A 6,447-nucleotide genomic window follows, 5' to 3' on the forward strand; every position below is an offset into this window, starting at 1 on the left:
TTTATCTTTTCAAAAAATCAGATTTGGTTTATTGACCTTTTCTGGTCTTATTTAATCTCTAGTTTATGTATTTCCTCTCTTATCTTTATTATTTCTTTCTTATACTGACTTTGTGTTTTGTTTGTTCTTTTTCTAATTCCTTTAGGTGGTAGGGCAGGTTGTTTATTTAAAATTTTTCTTATTTTTAGAGGAAGGCCTGTATCATTATAAACTTTCCTCTTAGAAAGGTTTTTGCTGCAGACCATAGATTTTGGAGTGTTGTGCTTCCATTTTTATTTGTCTCAAGGTATTTTCTGATTTCCTTTTTTATTTTTTAATTGACCCACTGTTTTTAGGAGCATATTGTTTAGTCTCCATGTGTCTGTATTTTTTTTCTCATTTTTCTTGTAATTGATTTCCAGTTTCATGTCATTTTGATCAGAAAAAAATACACGATATAATTTCTGTCATCTTGACTTTGTTGAAACTTGTGGTATAGCCTGTGATCTATCCTGGAGAACATTCTATGTGCACAAGAAAGAAACGTGTATTCTGCTGTTTTTGGATATAATGTCCTGTAGATATATATTGAGTCCAACTGGCCTATTATGTCATTTAAGACCACTGTTACTTTATTCTTTTCTGTATGGATGATTTGTCCATTGATGTCATTGGGGTGTAACTGTTCCCTAGTATTATTTTATTATTTTCTATTTCTCCCTTTATGACTGATAGTATTTGCTTTATATAGCTAGATGCTGCTGTATTAGATGCATATATGTTAACAAGTGTACTATCCTCTCCTTGTGTTGATCCCTTTATCATTATATAATGCCCTTCTTTGTCTTTTGTTATAGCCTTTGTTTGAAAGTCTGTTTTGTCTGATATGTGTATTGTTACCCCTGCTTTCTGATTGTCCCTGTTTGCATGAAATATCTTTTTCCATATCCTACTTTCAGTCTTTGTGTGTATCTAGCTCTGAAGTGAGTCTCTTGTAGGCAGCATATAGAAGTGAATTATTTTTTTAATCCAGTCAGCCTCCTTATGTCTTTTGATTGAAGTATTTAGTCCATTTACACTTAAAGTAATATTGATAGGAGTGTACTTATTGCCACTATGTTAATTGTTTGGAGGTGGTTTTTTGTAGTTCCTTTTTGTTCCTTCCTTCTTCTTTTGTTCTCTTCCTTTGTGATTTGGTGATTATCTTTTGTGTTGTTTGGATTCCTTTCTCTTTTTTGTGTGTATTTATTATAGTTTTTTTCTATTGACCTTTTCATTCAATGCAATTCCAGTAAGATTCTAGCAGTCAAGGTGCTTTTAAAATGAATATGGAAATGCAAAAACCTAGAATTATACAGCAAATAAACAAAAACTTTGAAAAACAGAAATTGGAGGACTTCAACAGCTTGTTATAAAGCTACAGTAAATAAGAGTGTGTTATATTGACACAAAGATAGAGACAGAACAACATGGCAGAATACAGACTCCAGAAGAAAAAAATCCATTTTTATAAAATCAATAAAGGTACAAGGGAGCTTCAATAGAGAAAAAAAAGGTTGTTTTTTTTTCCCCCTAACAAATGGCTCTGGAACAGTTAGCTATCCAAATATAAAATGATGAGCCTTTATCAATACCCTATAGCATAGACAAAGTTAACTCAAAATGAATCACAGTGCAAAACCTAGAACTACAAAACTTGTAGAAGAAAACAGGAGAAAATCTTTGTGATTTTAAATTAGGCAGACATCTTAGATTTGACACCAAAATCACTATCCATAAAAGAACAAATACTTGACAAATTGGATTCTATCAAAATTAATTATTGCTCTTAAAAAGACAATGCTCAGTTCGATCAGTAGCAGGAGCGGAGAGCAGACCCCAGAGAGCCCTGAGCAGCTCCACCGCCGCTGCTGGCCTAGTTACCATCTCACCCCAAGAGGAGCCACAGCTGCTGCGGCTGGCCCCAGTCACCATCACCGCAACCACGAGCAGCGAGGCCGAGACTCAGCAGCCGCACGCCGCCCCCGCCCCCGCCCTCAGCGCTGCAGACACCAAGCCCTGTACAATGGGCAGCGGCGCAGGGAGCGGCGGCCCGGGCGGCCTTACATCTGCGGCGCCTGCCAGTGGGGGCAAGAAGGTCATCGCAATGAAGGTTTTGGGAACAGTAAAATGGTTCAATGTAAGAAACGGATATGGCTTCATCAACAGGAATGACACCAAGGAAGATGTATTTGTACACCAGACTGCCATAAAGAAGAATAACCCCAGGAAGTACCTTCTCAGTGTAGGAGAGGGAGAGACTGTGGAGTTTGATGTTGTTGAAGGAGAAAAGGGTGCGGAGGCAGCAAATGTTGCAGGCCCTGGTGGAGTTCCAGTGCAAGGCAGTAAACACGCAGCGGACTGTAACCGTTATAGACGCTCTCCACGTCGCAGGTGTCCTCCACGCAATTACCAGCAGAACTACCAGAATAGTGAGAGTGGAAAAAAGAATGAGGGATCAGAGAGCGCTCCTGAAGGCCAGGCCCAGCAGCACCGGCCCTACCGCAGGCGGAGGTTCCCACCTTACTACACGCGGAGGCCCTATGGGCGTCGACCACAATATTCCAACCCTCCTGTGCAGGGAGAAGTGATGAGGGTGCTGACAACCAAGGTGCGGGAGAACAAGGTAGACCAGTGAGGCAGAATATGTATCGGGGTTATAGACCACGATTCCACAGGGGCCCTCCTCGCTAAAGACAGCCCAGAGAGGATGGCAATGAAGAAGATAAGGAAAATCAAGATGAGACCCAGGGTCAGCAGCCACCTCAACGTCGGTACCGCTGCAACTTCAATTACTGATGCAGACGCCCAGAAAACCCCTAAACCACGAGATGGCAAAGAGGCAAAAGCAGCCGATCCACCCGCTGAGAATTCGTCCGCTCCGGAGGCTGAGCAGGGCGGGGCTGAATAAATGCCGGCTTACCATCTCTACCATCATCCGGTTTAGTCATCCAACAAGAATAAATGAATATGAAATTCCAGCAATAAGAAATGAACAAAAGATTGAAGCTGAAGACCTTAAGTGCTTGCTTTTTGCCTGTTGACCAGATAACTAGAACTATCTGCATTACCTATGCAGAATGGGGTTTTATTATTTTCACCTAAAGACGTCTCTTTTTGGTAACGACAAACGTGTTTTAAAAAAAAAAAAAGCCTGGTTTTTCTCAATACACCTTTAAAGGTTTTTAAATTATTTCATATCTGGTCAAGTTGAGATTTTTAAGAATCTCACTTTTAATTTGTAATAAAAGTTTACAGCTTGATTTTTTCCAAAAAAAGTCAACAAACTGCAAGCACCTGTTAATAAAGGTCTTAAGTAATTAAAAAAAAAAAAAGACAATGCTAAGAGAATGAAAAGACATTCCACAAATTAGAAGAAAATACTTGCAAACCTATATCCAATATAGAATTTATTTCTAGAATATATAAAGAAATCTTAAACCTTAATAAGAAAACCAACAACCTAATTTATTAAAATTAAAGATCTTGTTAAATAAAATTTTTTTAAAATATTTTAAATATTTCTCTTAAATAAAAGAAGATATAGATGTCAAGTAAGCACATGAAAAGAGGCTTATCATTAGTCATCAGGGAAATGCCAGCTAAAACTGCAATGAGATAACCTTTCAGAACCAGTAGAATGCTTAACATTTAAAACAAACCAACAAAACCAAAAAATAAAATACCAAGTGCTTGCAAACATATGGACAAACAGGAACTCTCATACACTGCCGTTGGGAATGTAAAATGCTACAACTTTGAAAAGCAGTCTGGCAGTCTCTGAATAAGGTATATGCACTTCAACCACATGATCCAGCTATTCCTGTCACAGATATTTTCCGGACATTAAAACATATGTCAGCATAAAGAATTATACACAAATATTTACTGCAGTTTTATTTGTAATAGCTAAAAACTGGGAAAAACTCAAATGTCCAACAGATGAATGGATAAATGGGAAAAATATAGCAACATCATATAATTATAATATCTGTGATGACATGATTTGGGGTATGACACATTTGGACATTGGCTTCTGTCTTCTATTCCATCCAGTTTTGAATGGTTTCAGAAGAAAATCCTTATTATTTTCTGCAAGAAGAAAGAGTTATATATTAGGGTACAGTAAAGTTAGGCAGGGAAGAAGAAATTTGTATTATAGGAAATGAATGCAGGGGATGGGTACCCAAGTATTCAGTTTCCCTTATATTCTTTCAGTTTAATCTCCCCTGAGCAGGATGGTGTGATTAGTGCCAGCCAGCTAGGGGAACCCTGGAATTGCTGTCTTTGTCCTGCCAGTCTTAGAGAGCCACAATGTATCAGCCAGGGATTTCCAGAAAAACAGACCCAATAAGATATATACATGTATAGAGAGAGTTTCATTGTAAGGAATTAGAACATGTGATTATAAAGGCTGAGAAATCTCATAGTCTTCCATCTGCAGGCTAGTGGCCCAGGAAAGCCATAGTGTGATTACAGTCAAAGCCCAAAGACCTGAAAACCAGGGGAGCCCTAGTCTGAGTCCCCAAGAACCAAAGGAGCCCGTGGCCCTAGTGTGAGTTCAGGGGAAGACAGGTGTCCTCGCTCAAGCACTTAGGCAGACAGTTAGTTCTTCCCTGCTTCGGGTTTTTGTTCTCTTCAGGCCCTCAATAGATTGGATTATGTCCACACAGACTGGGGAGGGTAATCTGATTTAGTTAGTCTACTGATTTAAATGCTAATCTCATCAGGAAACACTCTCACCAACATTCAGAAATAATGTTTAGTCAAATATTTGGGTACCTTGTCCTACAGTCAAACAGACAGATAAAATTCACCATCACACACAGGTCCCAGAATACTCCCCACAGCATCTGAGTCAGACCAGCAAACAGGCACCAAGTGGCAACAAAGTGCAGCCCAGATCTGGACATACTGATTTGCACTGGCAGACCCCAAACTACTGGCAGGTTAGGTGTATGGACTCAAAAATCCTGCCTTTTACAGAGTTGGATTATTATATATCATCATCATTATTATTTTTTATTGATAGTATTAGAGTATTTTGCCGACTTTTCAATATACTTGCAATATATGTGACAAAATGCATTCTTAATACATAAGGATCGCTTATATAGTGCAAGGAAGAAAGACAAGTAAATAATTTTTTAAATGGATACATTTATAGAAGAATACAGAGGACCAGTGTACTTTGTGGAAAAACAAGCTGTACTAAAAATCACAGAAATGCAAATTAAAGCAAAACAGCATGAATGTTTGTACATCAGATGGGAAAGAATGTTGTGAAAGATTGAAAATTTTTGGTTTTGATGTGTTTATGAGGAAATAGGGATTATCTTCCAATGTTGGTGGAAATGTAAATTGGCACAAGTTTTTTTGAAAAGCAATTTTCTAGATTTTATCAGATGTAAAACACACATAACCTCTGACCTAGAAATTTCATGTTTTGACTCTATGCCAGAGAAATACTCACATATGGGCACAAACTTATATACAAGGATATTGAGTTTGTCGTTGTAAATAGCAAAAAAACGAAACAAAACAAAAACACATGCACACAATGTTCATTCATGAAGGTAAAATTTACTTATGGTGTATGTAGGTAATTTAATACTATGTGGCTATTGCAAAGGTGATGGATGTATTCACACTACCATGGAGACACTGGCATTGTTCACGTTGTACACTATATGGGAAAAAGTCACAGAAATACATTTATAAATAGGATCCTGTTATTGAACTATGTACATGCAGATAGGTACATTTGTAAATTCATTGAAACTAATCTAGAAGAAAACATTTCAGGTTAGCTTTTAATGAAGTTTCTCTTTAAGGAGGGAGGTGGAAAAGGAGTGGTGAGAGGCCAAAAGGCACTGTTACCAAATCATCCTACAAACTCATAATTTATTGCAATTAAAAAAATAATGAAATCGAAAAACATTAGCATGACTTGACATCTGAGTAAAATATGTGCATGGGTGAATTGGAATCAGTTGACAGTATCTCTAAGACATTTAGAATTTGGATTGATGGTATTCAGTGAAAGATAAGTGGGAAAGATTTTATTTAATATGAGAGAAGAATATGGTTATTATTACTATTTGAGAACTGCTGAATTTTTAGTTCCTTTGGTTTAACAGAGTGCTCTTCCAAAGTAGTTATATAAAATGTAATGCTCATTACCATGAATATCTGTATCAGAACAGTTTTTTCATTGAATATTAAAATCATTTAGGAGTCTGTAAGAAGTAAGTAAAGAATGGTTAAAAATATATTTATAAAAAATGTGAAATTTTCTACCCCAGAGTGTTTGGTATCAGCTCATGTATGATATTATTTTCAGTTCATTCAATTGTTTTGTCTATTTGTTCTTCTATCTTTTCTTTCTCTCTTAAAGACGTACAGGGGATTTACAACAGAGCTTTTAAA

At 37.1% G+C, this 6,447-nt stretch overlaps 1 pseudogene; it reads left to right on the forward strand.

The window, feature by feature from the left end:
• Positions 1 to 3,136, forward strand: part of LOC105093232 (Y-box-binding protein 1-like) — a 46,610-nt pseudogene extending 43,474 nt beyond the window's left edge.
• Positions 3,137 to 6,447: the final 3,311 nt, after the last annotated feature.

This window comes from Camelus dromedarius, chromosome 2 (assembly GCF_036321535.1).
Source record: "Camelus dromedarius isolate mCamDro1 chromosome 2, mCamDro1.pat, whole genome shotgun sequence".
Taxonomy (NCBI): Eukaryota; Metazoa; Chordata; class Mammalia; order Artiodactyla; family Camelidae; genus Camelus; species Camelus dromedarius.